The 17258-nt window shown below is 48.0% G+C and overlaps 1 protein-coding gene across 1 annotated transcript in view; it reads right to left on the bottom strand.

Annotated features, from left to right (window-relative positions):
• The window catches only part of KSR2 (kinase suppressor of ras 2), a gene marked incomplete at its 3' end in the record, with an annotated part of 188748 nt that overhangs the window by 26646 nt on the left and 144844 nt on the right, over positions 1–17258 (bottom strand). The gene's annotated exons all lie outside the window — the stretch shown is intronic.

Here is a 17258-nt window from a genome sequence, read left to right as displayed (position 1 = left end):
GAGGCGAGGCGATTGCTGAGTCACTCTCGCAAGTGCTTTCCATCAGCGGATGAGTAACCTGTTGCGAAGCTTTGGTGGCAAATCTTGGGAGGTATGGAAACTCCTTGCTGGAGGAGAAGGGGGAGCCTCTCATACATAACTCCGCTGCCTCTTCTTTTTCTGCTAAGGCACAGCACCTGTTGCTATTGAGCAGAAGCCACCTGCGAGATCTTTTCAAATCCTCGCCGGGTTATTTTCTTACAGTTTCTTTAGCGCTGTAAGAGGCAAAGAAAAGACGTCAAAGGAGGCAAGGATTATAGCAACGCCTCTGCTTTGCCCATCCAGGGGGTGGGGGGAGTGGGGGTGGGAATACGATGTTTTTCCCGAGGTTCCTATTGACCCGGAGCTCCATCGAGACTCATGTTTAAGAGGCGTAGCAAGTAAAAAAAGAAAGAAAAGAAAAGAAACACAGGCTTCTTTTTTGTGAGATGTGCTGCCTGATTTGCTCTTGAAGTAGGCCCTTCATAAATCAGGTCGTTTACCCAGGCACGCTCCGCTTTATAAATGGAAATTTGCATCTGTTAACTGCAAAGCCAGCTCCGGCAACCTGCGCGAACTATGCCATGGCTTAGACAAGCACCGCACACAAGGTTCCCGGCACCATTTAATCTGCCAATTAGAAGCACCTGGGCAGATGCGCTCCTTTGTATACGGGTGATCCTCTACCCACGAGGAGTGCTAATATGCCAGAGAAGCTTTTTTGCCCCCTGATTCATTGAATGTGGCACTTCTATTTCCTCTCCCGCTCCCATAAAAACCTAAGAAGAGTCCAGCTTCCTCTTCTTATCACAGTGGCCAATGAGATGCCTAAAGGAAGCCGACAAGGAGAACCTGAGCACAACAACACTCTCCCCACTTGTGATTCTGAGCAACTCGTATTCAGGGGCATAGGGTTGCCATCTTTCAAAAAGTAAAAAAAACCAGGACACCCCAGAAGTTCTTGAGCTTTTTTTAAACAAACCCAAAAGTTCAGAACTTCCCCCAGGACATCAATTTCGCCTTTCAGATCCCAGTAAGAGTAATGTCCAGGAAAATCTGGACATAAAAAAGGTAAAAGTAATTGACCACTGGACAGTTAAGTCCAGCCAAATGCTGGAGTTGTGGCGCTCATTTTGCTTTCAGGCCGAGGGAGCCAGTGTTTGTCGACAGACAATTTCCGTGGCCAGCAGGTCTAAACCACTTCTGGCACAATGGTGATGGAAACTAGAGTGCATGGAAACACCGTTTACCTTCCCGCCACAGTGGTACCTGTTTATCTACTTGCACTGGCGTGCTTTCAAACTGCTAGGTTAGCAGGAGCTGGGACAGAGCAACGGGAGCTTATCCCGTCATGGGGATTCAAACCGCCGACCTTCTGATTGGCAAGCCTAAGAGGCTCAGTGATTTAGACCACAGCGCCACCCGTGTCCCAGTATGGCAGCCCTCACATAGTAGCCATGGATAGCCTTCATGAATATATCTAATCCTATTAACAACAACAACAAAATCCTGACTGCTGGATCCTATCTGGTCCAGTATCCTCTTCTAACAGTGACTACCCCACAAGCAGGACCTAAATGCAAGTATCCCCACTTGCGATTCCAGTAACTGATATTCAGGGGAATATACTGCCTCCAGCAGTAGAGGTGCCACATCATCTTGCTGTGCTCCCATGTCAACCTGATCCTTGGCTCCTTTGGACAACTCCTGGTGAAGCCAGGTGCTGAGCCGAGTGCCAGGGGTGGTGGGCATGCAGGGCCGTCTTTACCTGGGGGTGCAAGGGGTGTGGGGCACCCGGGTACCAAATTCTGGGGGGCGGCAAATGTATACCTACTGTATACCGGCCCCTCTCGATTGGCAACAGTGAAAAGCAATGGAGAAAAAGTCCCCACCCCCCTCCTCCATCGCTCTGTTACTCTGTAGCGCCAAATATTCCCAATGAGTCAGCAAACAAAAGCTCAACAACTTTGTGTTTGCCCCTCCCAAAAAAAGCTCACTAAAAGTTCATTTGGGGGCGGTTTAACTAAATTTGGGGGTGCTGGACGGATCTTTGCACCCCAGCAGCACATATGCTAAAGACGGCCCTGTGAGCATGGGACAGTAGGTTAGCCTAACTTGGTCATTTACTCGCTTTCGCCTCCAGCCAAAGTTCTGGGCCTGAGCTCTCCAACTCCAGCCCAGTCCACTGCATCGTGAACCACTGGCCTGAGGAAAGTTAAGCTTTCAAAGCAAGCAACATTACTTTTCTAACAGTGTTCCTGCTCTCAGAGGGCTTGGGGTAATATGAATGGGTTTTAAGTATGCATGGAAAAAGCATCTCATTTTAGAGATGTTTATAGCAGTCCTCCGCCACTGTCAACATTCCCCCACCCTCCCAGGGAAACGGGCCATTTCAAAGGCTGGAGGAATTTGCGGTGAGTGTGAAGATTGCTCAGCCAAGCAAGCCCAATCCCAAATTGCTTTGCAGGAAAGGCTCCTCTGTTTATCTGCGTGAGCTGGAGGTGGCAGGGAGAAAAATATGAAGGAAGCTAACAAGTCCATTGCAACCTGCGAAGGAACAAGGGCAGGGGGCCGGAGTGACGGCCCTCTGGCATTTTCCAATTGGGTGCAAAGGGAGCCGAACGCAGCACTTCTCAAGAGAGCAGGAAGTCAGAGCTCTTTGCTTTCTCTGGCATACGGTAGCTGAGTCTGATTCACGCAAGGGAAGGCTTGCAAAAGTCAAAGGTGGGCTTTTGGAAACAAACAGAGGCCAACTGGCTGCAAATTAGCTACTGAGCAAAGTTCAGAGTGTTGGTGTATAAAGCATAGCCCCATACAAAACTACTTCGGGATGTGATTTGCAAATACAAATCTACACAGCAGTGACTATAAATCCAGAGATTCTCACTCGGGGTAAGCCAGCATGGAGTGTAATCCTGATGCTGCTGGCCTCCGGTCCCATCCAGGAAGGTCAAGGGTGATGGGAGTTGCAGTCCAGCAACATCGGGGGGGGGCTGTGTTGCCCACCTCTGTTCCAAATAGATGTACATCTATCCCTTTAAAAAAAATGCATTCACATTTTATAAAGTTTCTTCTTGATCCTAGAGTTGGAGGGGGGGTGAAGCTCTGCACCCTTGTACTGTGGCTTAAGCAAACATCTGTGGACCGTGGGGATTCCAGTAAAGGAAAAGAAGACGAGGCATGACTAAACACAGCTAACCCCACCTTGTGTCTGATTTCGAGCTAGAGGCCACAGCAGTGTACTGGCCAAGCACAGCAAGCATTCAGGATAAGCTGGTGGTGGTCAGGACCACGGACAGCTCTCTTCTTGACGCAAAGCAAACTGACCAGCAAACAAGTTGGATGTCAGAATCATAGAATTGTTGCATCTGCAATAGCCTGGAACAAAGGTGCCCAACGTGGCGCCCTGCAGATGTTACCGGATTCCAACTCCTACAGCCCCAGCCAGCAAGGTCAATGGGTAGAGACAATGAGAACCATAGTCCAACAGCATTAGGAGGGCGCCAGGTTGGCTATCCCTGCCCTAAAATAAGCCTGTGCAGAACAACAGCATTCCTACCCACTCCCCCCGCCCCGAGGAACTATCAGCAAAAACAAGCATGAACTGGATTAAAGTTCAATGGAAGTACTTCTAATGGAAGGAAGGAGAAAAGTCTCTCCTAGCCAAGGAGTGTAGGAAAGACATCTGCTGTCACGTGCCTTCTGACTTTCCGTGGAGGTGCCTTTGCAGGGAAAATGAGAGTCTGGGAATAAGACTTTTCCTCTCCCCCATCTTCTCTATCGGCACACACATTTGCCTAGCTCTGCTTGCTACTAAACACAGGCATGATGGACATTATTTAAACAGCAGCATGTTTTTGACGGCAGCCCTTGACACCTGGTACACAAGATAAAGTCGGGTTAACGTTTCCCAAGCTGAGGAGCAAGCCATTTAGAGACACAGTACGTCCTTAGTGGAAGGAATCTCTCCCATTCGGGGGGGGGCAGGGTGCAAAGATGCTCCCATGACTCACTCACAGAAGAGGAGAGGGTCACCTTAGCTTATCTGCTCCCTGCACACCATGGGAAACTAGTCAACTTCTTTGCCTTTGCATCTTTTTTTTGGGGGGATGTGCTTATAATTGGCTCGGCGAGGTCTAGTAACATGGAAAGCATATTTGACTCCTTCCTTTCCCTTTGAAGGCTCCTAATATATTCTACGTTATTAGCAGCCTTTGGAATATTAGGAGGAGGAAGGTATTGGGGAAGGAAGGCAGGGACTTTGCCTTTAGAGATGAACCTTTTGATTAGAAAACTTTGCTTAGTTCAAATCTGTCCTCTAGCTAAAGGGAGGGAGGGAGGGAGGGAGGGAGGGAGGGAGGGAGGGAGTTGAAACAGCATGATAGGTCCACATTTATTCACTGGCACAGATGCATCGTATTAACCCCTCAAAAAGTGATACAGAGGCATAGTTATTTCTAAACCATAGAATGCCCAAATAGAGCCACGTATCATGGGAAGTTGAGAGTAGGAAATCCAACAATATCTGGAGAAGGTTGTAGCTCAGGGATTAGAGAACATAAGAAGAGGCTCCTGGATCAGGCCAATGGCCCATCTAGTCCAGCATCCTGCTGTCACAGTGGCTAACCAGTTGCCTTTAGGAAACCAGCAAGCAGGATTCAGGCACAAGAGCCCTCTCCCCTCCTGTGGTTTCCAGCAAAAGCAGTGTTGCCTCCAACGGCATTGCTGAGCCATCAGCTGAGCCAACAGGGCTAATAGCCCTCAATAGCATCATCCTCCATGAATTAGTTCAACCCTCTTTTAAAGCCATCCATGTTGGTGGCCCTCACTGCCTCCAGTGGGAGTAAGTTCCATAGTTTAACTGTGGGTTGCATGGTGAAGTGCTTTCTTTTATCCGCCCTGAGTCTGTCAACATTCAGATTCCTTGGATGTCCCCAATAGTTCTAATATTATCAGAGAGGGAGGGGGTGAAATTCTCTGTTCACTCTCTCCATGCCATGCGCAACCTTATAAACCTGTTATCATGCCACCTTTGACTTGCCTTTTTCTCTGGATGCAGTGCACCTGCTTTGCATCCAGAAAGCTCCAGGTTTAATCCCCAGCATCTCTAGGTAGGGCAGGGGGAGATCCCTCTCTGGAAGACTGGAAAGGCACAAGAGCAGACTGCGTAGCTTTGGGACTATACATGGACCAGGACCCAGAGAACAAATTTCATATTTCCTTATGGGGAAAATCCATAGCTCAGTGAAAGAGAGTCTTTCTTGCCTGCCTTGCGTCCCAGGTTCAATCCCCAGGATATCCAGGTAGGCCACTGAAATCCTGGAGAGCTGCTGCCAGTCACTGCAGACACTACTAAAAAGGTAAAAAGGTAAATGACCCCTGGACCGTAAAGTCCAGTCAAAGGCGACTATGGGGTTGCGGCACTCATCTCACTTTCAGGCCGACAGCTTTCTGGGTCATGTGGCCAGCATAGCTAAACCGCTTCTGGTGCAATGGGACACCGTGATGAGTGCCAGAGTGCATGGAAACGCCGTTTACCTTTCTACCGCAGTGGTACCTATTTATCTACTTGCACTGGCGTGCTTTTGAGCTACTAGGTTGGCAGGAGCAGGGCCCGAGCAACGGGAGCTCACCCCGTCGCGGGGATTCGAACCACCAACCTTCTGATCGGCAAGCCCAAGAGGTTCAGTGGTTTAGACCAGTGTTTCCCAACCTTTTTTGGGCAAATGCACACTTGTTTGATGAAAAAAATCTCGAGGCACACCACCATTACAGCCCCGTGACGTCAGCGCGCAGCATCACGCCGGGAGGGACACACGAAAGTGTAAGTTTCAATTTTTTCCCCTCCGCCTTGCCGGGGAACCTCCAAGCTTTGGGGTGGGGGGGGAGGAGGCAGCAAAGCGAGGCAGGAAGGAGAGCGCGGCTTGGCTGGGTGAGCTTTGGCAGGGGCAGGGAATGAGAGCCGCGAGGCGGGCGCTGCGGACGGAGGCGCTGCCCGCCGAGCTCGCAGGCAGCCAGGCAGGCAGACAGCGAGAGCCCCGCGCTGGGCAGCCTCTCCTCGCCGCCTCCGCCCCGCCTCTCGCCGCCCGACTCGCCCGCCTCCCTCCAGGCAACATCTCGCGGCACACCAGGCAACATCTCGTGGCACACTAGTGTGCCGCGGAACAGTGGTTGAAAAACACTGGTTTAGACCACAGTGCCACCTTTTTTAGACACTACCACACTAGACGGGCAGATGGTCCGATTTAATACAAGGGAGCTTCCCATGTGGGCTCTCCTTCATTTGAGGCTTTTAAAACTGAGGTTGGCTGTCCATCTGCCTGGGATACTTTAGCGGCGGTCCCTGCATAGCAGGGGGTTGGACCAGGTGATCCTTGGGGTCCCTTCCAACTCTAGAATTCTATGGTTCTATGTTCCCCCCACCTGCCATGCAAGTTCACCCTTTCCAGTCTTGGCCGCAGGATGGAAGTTCTGCAAGCTGCACAGCAGAAATTTCAGGTGTCTCCAGCCCTATCATTTTCCTCATCTCCCCCACCGCTTGCCTCCCACCACACTCGCCAGCTGTCAGAATGAAATGGCGTCTCTCCCCAGAGGAGGATGTGTGCTCATTTAATGTATGTATTAATAAGTATATTGACTTTCTCTCCCCCCCCCCCCGGTTGTCAGTCTCCATCAAGATTTATTCCCTCTTCACGGCCCCTTATTGACTGAGGAAAAGAGTATTCCCACAGGTCAATCAATCCTGATCCAGACCGTGGACGGGAGTCAATAGCTATTTATTATATGATATATGGGCTTCATTACTTTAAACGCTATTAAAGGAGGAACATGGCAGAAGAGTGTAAGGCGGGAAGCAGAGCGGGAGATGCCCAAGCTCAAAGCCAGAAGGGAGACTTGCGTAGCAAAACCAAAGCGAGCCAGGAGGATGGGGTGGGGGCTGCCTGAGGTGGAGGGGGGATGTGAGCAAGGTGCTCAACAGCTCATTGTCCACAGCAGGTCACCTTTTGGTCTGGCAAACAGCAGCAAAGTTATGCAGTTTTGACCACCGTGCTTACTGTTCTCAGGAGCTGAATGCAACATGCATTATCACTTCGCTGGGTTCAAAATGCAGGCAGCCAGCCTTACTGCCCATTCTGCAGAGAGGGGCTCTAGTGTGTTGGTCCCAAGTCCTGCCCCAACTGCACCCCTGTGGAGCAAGTCTCCTCGTTATCCTTTAGACAGGGATGGATCTACAGGTTACAGACACTTCAGGTTACAGACGCTTCAGGTGACAGACTCCACTAACCCAGAAATAGTACCTCGGGTTAAGAACTTTGCTTCAGGATGAGAACAGAAATTGCTCGGCGGCAGCTTGGTGGCAGTGGGAAGCCCCATTAGCTAAAGTGTGCTAATGAATTAAGTTCTTAACCTGAGGTACCACTGTACTATGAAATGAATGAAGCTTCAGCTTCAGGGTTACCTAACCCTAGAGGGGCCTCAGAAGCAACTTTAGCCCACATTGCTTACAATTTTTTGGGTCTAGTAGACTCAATTAGAGTTGCACATCTCAAATCAATCTTGTTTTGTTTTGTTTTGCTTTGCTTTGTTTTGCTTTATTTTATATATTTCAACAACCCCAAAGTTTGAGAGTCAGCAGCACAGGCGTTGTAAAGGAAAGATGTCACAGTAATTTGGCTGTTCTGCTGAAGAGCACTTAATTTCTTTATGCATATTGTCTCGAGAAAAATGACACTGTGAGGAAGCTCTCATATGGTGAAACTGTTATGTGAACAGGTTGCTAGAAAAAAAATGAGTATTTTGTAAAAGATGCTTCATGTAATATGAGATAACCCAGTGCAGCAATTTTAATCAAAATCTGAGATGTAGCAGTTAATTTTTTAAAAATATTAATCTGTGGTGATCTGTCGTGGAACAACCCCATTGAAGAAGATAACAGTGGTTACTCAGACCTCGTTGCTGGTTGCGAAGGGGCCCCCATAGCAGTTTAAGCTTCACAGCCCCCCAAATGTAGGTCCACCAATGCCTTTTGTTTGTGGGGAAGAGCTGTGGCTCATTGGCAGGGCACCTGCTTTGTACGCAGAAGGTTCCACCTTCAAACCGCAGCATCTCCAGGTAGGGCTGGGGGAACTCCTTGGCTGAAACCTCAGAGAGCTGCTGCCAGTCAGTGCAGGCAATACTGAGCTAGATAGAGTTTGGCATAAGGCAGCCTCCTATGTTCCTATGTTTTAAAGGAAGGGCTGTAGCTCCATGGTGGGGAGTTGTGTGATGAAGAAGGGTCTGAAGTTCTGGAAAGCCGCCTTCAGTCCATGTAGACCATAATGAGCTATGGTCAGACTCAGTATAAGGCAAGTTTCTATGTCCCTATGTTTAGAGATCTCCTTGTGGCTGCCCTCAAATCGCCCCAGGAAGCTTTTCCATGGATCTCTCTTTCGTCCAGGAGAGCGCACGCTGCTCTTTTTAAAGTGTGCTCCTAACCCATGGATGCAAACAGATGGCAATCCTAACCTCTGCTTAAAAACCTCCAATGGTCTCCCTTTCATCTGTCAGGGATGCTTTAGCTCTGGTTCGTGCCTTGCAGGGGGTTGGACTAGATGACTCTTGGGATCGCTTCCGACTCTAGCATCTATGACAGGAGCAGAGCTCCTTAGGCTTACATGGATCTCTTCTCCTTGCTCCCTTGCTCTTGGAAGGTCCTTGGAAGTTCCCCCATCCCTGTTTTCATGGGCAAACACAACCTAGAGTCATTGCCTTCAGGAGGAAAAGAGACTTACATAGGATGAGCAGGTAGAAAGCAAAAATGCACACACAGTCAGCACATCTCTCGAAGCGTTAGCAATTCCAAAGTGGCAACGCTTAAACCTCTAGCTCCAGAGACACCAGGAATTCCAAACTGCTTCCCCCCCCCCCCCAATTCGCAGCGACGTTTAAAAGTGCCTCTTTTCTGGGATCTCTTCACCCACTCCCTTGCAGCCAGATTTGGCAAGTCCGTTTCAGGGCCTCTTCCCACCAGGCCTGCAGCCAGACATATTGGAGTGCGGCGGCTTAATGAGGTGGAAAATCTTTGCGGAGTTGCTTCTTAAGTGAGCAGTTGGCATGGATATTGCCTGCATGCTTTTCATTAGGTCTGCGCAACTAAAACGAGACTTACTCTCACCTCTTAAGATAAAGCAAGATAGAAATTCAGAACAGGAGCCTGGTAGTATATCCCTGGCAGGATATACTGCACCCACAGCTCCCCTCCACCCCCGCTGTGGCTCTGCAAGGGGGTGCAGGATTGCCTGTGCAAAGCAGGGCAAGGCGAGCCAGTCTGGATTGTCTATTAATTAGGATTCATTCTCAGCAGCAAAGTCAAATCAAGCTAAAGGGAGGCCTTGAATAATAGCACAGCATGGCTCATAACAAGACATCAGGAGACATGTCCTCCAATAAAATACTGATTTGCAGGCACAGTACTGAGTCTTGCACATTGCAACTGTTCCGGCAGGACTTGCACACCAGCAAACACCCCCCCAAACCCCAACCCTCTGTTCTATAATCCTTTGCACTGTGGCAAGTTCCCCTGATTTGAACTAATTTGGCCTTAAATGCTGCAGTATGATCACAAAAGGGACACGGGTGGCACTGTGGGTTAAACCACAGAGCCTAGGACTTGCCAATCAGAAGGTCGGCGGTTCGAATCCCAGCGACGGGGTGAGATCCTGTTGCTCGGTCCCTGCTCCTGCCAACGTAGCAGTTTGAAAGCACATCAAAGTGCAAGTAGATAAATAGGTACTGCTCCGGCAGGAAGGTAAACGGAGTTTCCCTGCGCTGCTCTGGTTCGCCAGAAGCGGCTTAGTCATGCTGGCCACATGACCCAGACGCTGTATGCCGGCTCCCTCGGCCAGTAAAGCAAGATGAGTGCCACAACCCCAGAGTTGGCCACAACTGGACCTAAAGGTCAGGGGTCCCTTTACCTTTTATGATTGCAAATCATTTAGTAGATCGCCATGGGGTGATGAGCCAGTGTGGCGTAGGGGTTAGGGTGTTTCACTAGGACACAGGAGACTGGGGTTCAAATTGCCACTCAGCCATGAAGCTCACTGGCCATAGCTATCAACTTTTCCATTTTCTTACAAGGAATCCTATTTGGAATAAGGGAATTTCCCTTAAAAAAAGGGAAACATTGACAGCTCACAGGGCTGTTGTGGGGATTAAATGAGGAGCCAGAGAAAACTATGTGCACCACCATGGCCTTCTTGGAAGAAGGGTGGAATACCAATGCAATAAATCACTCAGTAAATCAATGAGTTCCCACGATGCAGATTACAACAATTTAAAAATACATTATTAAAATATGTTGAAACAAACTACAGTCAAGAGAATAGGGTGGATCCATATCTATCTATCTATCTATCTATCTATCTATCTATCTATCTATCTATCTATCTCTATCTATCTATCTATCTATCTATCTATCTATCTATCTATCTATCATCTATCTATCTATCTATCTATCTATCTATCTATCTATCTATCATCTATCTATCTATCTATCATCATCTATCAAGTTCATAAAAATGTAAGGCTGCCATGCCACAGTTTGTGTAGCAGCCGATCATGTAAGAAAGTTAGTGCTACAGTACTAAAGCAGTACTTCCCAGGTGCCACAAACACCCACATCACACAAGTTCTCTCGATGTTCAACCGATAATGTGCAGCGCATCTAATAAAATCATTTCCATGTCGTTAAAACATGTTTTCTTTGCCTTGAGGGGGACATAGAGAGAGGGAGAAAAGAGAGACACAGTAAAGGACCTGTTTCATCTAGAGAAGTTTTTCCCCTAGAAGGATCAGGCTGGTGCCTCACCCAGTTATTTCTCCGGCAGAGCCATAATTAAATGGGAGATAGTAAGATGTGCAAGGGACCTAGCGGCGCCTAATTAAGCCTGGCTTTCCCGAGACCAGCTGCTGGAGGCGAACCAGCTTCTCCAAAAGCGAGCATCATTAGTGACATGAATGGGATGGGGGGGCGGGAGGAGCACCATGTATCGCAGCTTCCATATTGCCAGAGGGCCCCTTTAGCAAGCCCAGGGGAGAGGGCTGCCTTTAATATTTCATCAAAGGCTTCCATGTTTAAACACTGCGTTTCCTTTTATGATTGTTTAATCAACGCGACAGCAGGACCTTAGAGCTGGGAAGCTGTTTACACTTTCACGCGAGATCCAATACGGTTTTGAAGACGGAGATAAGCTCCCACGAGGGAGCTCTCTGGAAAAGGAGCCTGACTTTTCAAAGTTAGACTGGAAACGCAGGTCGCGGGTCTTGGCCGCCCCATCGCAGAAACATGGGAGGCTTCTTTTATGGGGAAGGGCCGTGGCTCAGGGGAAGAGAAGGTGCTTTGCATGCAGCAGGTCCCAGGTTTGGATTTGGATTTGATATCCCGCTTTATCACTACCCGAAGGAGCCTCAAAGCGGCTAACATTCTCCTTTCCCTTCCTTCCCCACAACAAACACTCTGTGAGGTGAATGGGGCTGAGAGACTTCAGAGAAGTGTGACTAGCCCAAGGTCACCCAGCAGTTGCATGTGGAGGAGCGGGGAATCGAACCCAGTTCACCAGATTACGAGACTACTGCTCTTAACCACTACACCATCCCCCAATGGCATCTCCAGGTAGCAATGGGAGAGGCGCCTTGCCCAAAATGTTGGAGAGCTTCCACCAGTTTCTGCAGAGCAGTGACGCACCTTAGGGTCCCAAGTTTCAGTGGTGCACAGTTCAACACCAAAATTCAGCACCCTCCCCCCAATCCTCTTGCCTCCCTTTCTGCATAATAGTTGCAGAGCCCCCTGTGGCACCCCTGAGACTCTGCACACGAATTGGTCGCTCTGCCCTCTGCGTGGAGAGTTCTTGGCAGGGCTGGTCAGGGGGAGAGGAGGGATGGGGTGAAGGTACTGAACTGGATGCTGGGGGAGGGCAAGGAATCCACCAACAGGTGTCCCCACCCCGCAGGTGCTGGACTTCCTGGTGGATGAGGATGAGCCGTCTGAAACAGGCCCCGGCCCTCTCCCTGCTGGTGGCATTTCCTGCCCAACTCTGAAAATGGGCCATGAGCTGCACTTCCTGTCCTTGGAGAGGCTTATACCTTTAAGAAAGTGGAAGGTGAGGAGCAGAATAAATAATAACGTTTAAAAGCCTTTGGATCACCTTGTATTATTATAAACAAGATGCCTGTCAAGCAGACCTCCCAGATGCAGAAAACATGAATTAAGTCACAAGATACTGAAGAAGAGATGGGGATTTAATGTATTTTTAATCTTTTGTTGGAAGCCGCCCAGATGAGCAGGGTATAAATAAATTATTATTATTATTATTATTATTATTATTATTATTATTATTATTATTATTATCATCATCCCTGAATGTGGCTGTTACCTGTATGCCAGCCATTATACATCAGCCAACTGATGGGTCTTTTCCATGCTTTGGGTTCTATCCAGTGCTAGTCCTACTCAGAGGAGACTGCCAATCATTTTTGGGGTACAATTCAAAGGGCTTGTTTTAAATGGCTCAGGACCCCATACCTCAAGGCCCGCCTCTCCCCAAATAAACCGACCCAGAGCCCCCTGCAATCATCATTGGAGGCCCTTCTTTGTCTGCCCGCTCCACAAGAGATCTGGAGAGTGGTAACATGAGAACGGGCCTTTTCTGTGGTGGCTCCCCATTTGTGGCATGCTCTCTCCAGCAAGGCTTGCTTGGGAGTCGTCACTACATATATTTAGGCGCTAGGCAAAAACTCCTCTTCTCCCAGGCTTTGGCTAACTAAACAATTTATGTCCTTTTAAACTGGGAGGAGGGTATTGTTATTGTTTCTTACCATGTTTCCTTTCTTATTTTTGTATTTTCTATCATAAACCACCCTGTGATGCTCGGATGAAGGGTGTATGGAAATTTACTAAGCCAATAAATAAATAACTGTAATTAAACAAGAGGGGAAGCACTCGGTGATCACAACCCGAGAATGTCCCTGTTAGATTGGGGACGATACAATAATTTGACACTTCCGACTTTGGAAAGGAGGCTGGGAACTGATGGAAAAGCCAAGCAGGAAACCCTGCAGACCAAGATTAAGGCATCAAGCACACCGTCTTAGCCTAGCTGGCTCATCAAGCTGTCAAGAAGGAGACCTTGGATGTGCTTTGCAGAGCTCCACAAGGACGAGCGATGCCTCTTAGCCAAAAGAGGACTCACAGTTTGGTGCAAACAGGCCAAACGGGAATGTTTTGCACTCTGCAGTCCTTGACAGGGCAGGAACTATTGGCAGAGATGCTTTCCTTTGGAGACTGAGAATGCTGGAGACTGACACGACACCAGGAACCATCTGTTTATTTAAAAACATGCCAAGTGCATGACAGGTGAACCCAGGTTAGTCGTGCCATTAATTTCAATGGGTCTACTCTGAGTAGGACTAAAAATGGGATGTGAACCATTCTTTCCAAGGCACATGGTCAACCCACCCAGTCTTGTAGGTTTGCACAGGAGCAGGGGAGAGGCACTGAGTCCTTCTGTAGTCTGGTCTGCAATCCTTACCTTATCCTAGACCCATCACCATCACCACCCTGTTTCCCTTTCAGGATCCACTGCCTCTTGCCCTTCCTTTCCTTACATCTCCCCATCCTTTCTCCAGCTACCTAATGTTTCTGAGCTCCAGGAACAAGGAAATAGTGCAGGCTGGAGAAAGTTCCACCCACCAGCCGATGCAGTTAAAGCCCAGCTCTTACCTGACCTTCCCACTAGTCACAGAGAAATAATAGCAGGCTAGAGGGAAAGTCAGAGAAGAACTTTTTTTTTTAACATCTCGGAACACCAAGCCACACTTGCGTCTGCATCTGTTCTTGCTGAAAACTAATTAAAATGAATGCCAAGCATGCACACTGTTATTCCCTTGGGGGGAAAACCTACCAACCATTCTACTGATTCCCTTCCCACCCCCCAAGGAATCCCTACATCAACTTGTTTGCAACTTCTGTAAAATGGACAGAAACTTTGCATTGCTATCAGAGAACTTGTCCTGTGCAGGATCTTTGCAGAATGAACCTCAGGGGACATTGCTCTGCCAGAGGCAGCAGAGAAGAGCAAGCCCCTGGGACAAGGACTGCTGCTACCTCCACAGCTTGAGGCTCCTCTGTCTTCCTCCTCTGAAGACTGCCTCTGAGAGGCTTCCCAGCTCTTCCAGCACCTCTGGAATACAGATTTGACCCAATTTATGGAATGCTAGCTAAAAAACCTGGTTTGTCTGCCATCTATTTAAATGTGATGCCATTGTTAAAACAGCTGCACAGACTGCTACTACTGAGCCAGGTTTAAAACCTTGAACAACTTAGGTACATTGTACCTCAGGGACCACTTGAACCCTCGTATCCCAGCTCAATCAATAAGATCATCTGCAGGAGCGTCGCTGGTCATTCCCCAAGTTGGTGAGGCTTGTTTTGCAACAAGAAGAAACTGAGTCTTTAGTGTCATCGGCCCAGTCCTGTGGAATGCCCTGCCACCAGAGATCCAGCAGACGCCTTCTGTGCCAGCTTTTAAATGCCTTCTGAAAACTTTTGTATTCCGCTGGGCCTAGGCAGGCAATGAAGAATACATCCCCCACAATGACCTTTGTGAGATTTGTTTTAATTCTTTTGCTTTCAACTTTTTAAAAATTTGTTAAAATGATTTTACCGCATGGTTTCATGTTTTTATACTGCTGTAAACTGTTGTGAGATATTTCTATGACACAGCAGTATATAAATATTTTAGTAAATGCAGTGGTACCTTGGGTTAAGAATTTAATTCATTTTGGAGGTCCGTTAAGAGTTTGGGTGGATTCAGTCTTGATGGAACCTTGGGTCCCTTCCAAAGGAGTGATTGTGTATCTGTTAGGGTGGAATGTATAAGAGGAAACCAGCCCAACCGATTCCTTTGTCAAGGTAATGGGTAAGACTGGCTAACTAAGGACCACAATTTAGCATATCCAAAGAAGTTGTTCTGCTGCCATAGAAACAAATGGGTGAGCCTTTTCCTAAGTAAAGAACAATCGGTCAGGGATGCTGTGTAGATGAGAATTGTGTGTTGCTGGAAGCTGAAGACTATGAAGCATGTCTTGCTCTCTGCCGAAGATAAACTGGACTTTGGGGTTCCCTTGAAAACTAAATGGGGAAGCAAGATCTGTTGGGGTTTAATGCTCTGAGCCCCTCCATCCTATGCTCAGGCTGTGTAAAGAAAAGCACATATCCTAAAGACACCACAGTCTCCTCTGACCTTCATTTCAAGGAAACAAAACCCTGGGTAAATCCTCGGAACCAATGGAACCTCTCATCACTCAGAGATTGGGGTGGAGTGTAACAATATTGAAAGGGAAGAGAATTCCAGTCTGCTTCATGACTCACAGCTTGCCACAACAACCAGGCACCATCAGGGGGTCTGTTCAACGAAGTCACTGTGTCCATAGCAATGCAAAACACATAGAGGATGTCCTGTGCACCTCACACCACAGCTCATGAAAACAGCAGGCACAAATAGAAACGTTTCATGTATCGATTTAATGAGCTGAGCTAGAAGCCTCGGGAGGAAGACCAGCTCCCAGCTGAAGAAGATAAACACTCAGTGATTGTGGCCTGAGAATGTCCCGATTAGACTGAGGGCAATCCAGTCATGTTGCCCTTTGACCTTAGAAAGGAGGCAAGGAACTGACAGCGAGCCGAGCAGGAAACCCTGCAGACCAAGATTAAGGCATCAAGCACACCGTCGTAGCGTAGCTGGCTCATCAAGCTGTCAAGAATAAGACCTTGGATGTGCTTTGCGGATTTCCACGCGGAATAGCAGCGCCTCTTAGCCGAGAGAGAACTCGCAATTCGATGTGAACACACTAAAGGGGGGTGTTTTAAATGCAGTTTTACACTCTCCAGTGTTGAACAGGTGGGAAGTCGGGGCAACCTTGGCACAGACGGCTTCCTTCGGAGAGGCACATCCTGCAGTCTTGCAGGTTATCTGGAACCATCTGTTTATCTAAAGGCATGCAAAGTGCCCATCCCTGTGACAGGTGAACCATGTTCAGGGAAGGAGAGCCCAGGTGTTGTAGGGGCATTTGGGGGGTTAGGGGGTGCAATGTCCTGGCCCATAGCGGCTGCATTACTTGGACCAGGATTTTGTTTTCTGCTTGAAACATTAACATTAAAATCAGTACAGTACACAAGCAAGGCATGGGTTACCAGCACAAACGGCAATGGGTAGCAAGCTCAGATGTTGATCCAATGGCTGGCACGCTCCCTGGGCTCCTGTTATATGCTGCTTCTGGATGCAGAGGTGACATATAGCCATCATGAGCAGTAACCATTGATCATTTTATCATCTCTGAATTTGCTGGATTCATCCCTTTAAAATTCATCATAGCCCTATGGATGAGAATGCAAGAAGAGTCCTGCTGGATCAGGCCAATGCCCCATCTAGTCCAGCATCCTGTTCCCACCATGGCCTACTAGATGCCCCAATGGGATTTCACAAGCAGGACCCAAGCACAAAAGCCCTCTCCCCTCCTGTGATTTCCAGGAACTGGCATTCAGAAGCATTACTACTCGCTATTGTGGCAAGTAAACACTGATAGCCTTATCCTCCATGAATTTGTTAGATCCTCTTTTAAAGCCATCCAAGGATGTCACTGTATCTTGTGGCAGTGAATTCCACAGGTTAGCTTCTCCTAGTAACGTTGCCAGTATCCTACCAGGAAATGACTCCTGATGCTTAGCCAAAGTCTGCTTCCCTGAAATTTCCACATTTGGGACTTTATCCAACATTTCCTGTCCGCTAGCACAAGAGTTTAAAGATTGCACAACAAAGGAATCCAATGCTGCGAGGGAGAGCTAATTGTGCAACAGCTGATTCTGGTTGCAAAGTATGTTGCGCAACAATCTTTCTGTTTTCGCTTGCACAGCCGATTTTTCCATTCTGTAGTGCAACAGCTGATCCTTGTCGTGCAATCTGCTGCACAACAACAGTGAATGTAACTGGTATTTGCTATGGCTGTTATTTTTAGCCCACAAATGTTATCCAAATTATTATATGATTTACTGCACTGTTAATAATAATAATAATAATTTTTAATAATTTTATTATTTGTACCCAGCCCATCTGGGTTTCCCCAGCCGCTCTTTGACATTTCCCTTTCACTGGAATGCATCAAAATTAATCATGTAATTAATGATCAGCCATAGCAGACAGCAAGAA

The sequence above is a fragment of the Podarcis vaucheri genome (genome assembly GCF_965113315.1).
Source record: "Podarcis vaucheri genome assembly, chromosome: 16".
Classification (NCBI taxonomy): Eukaryota; Metazoa; Chordata; class Lepidosauria; order Squamata; family Lacertidae; genus Podarcis; species Podarcis vaucheri.
The sequence above is the reverse complement of the archived record's forward strand: the minus strand, read 5'-3'. Positions and strand labels throughout refer to the sequence as shown.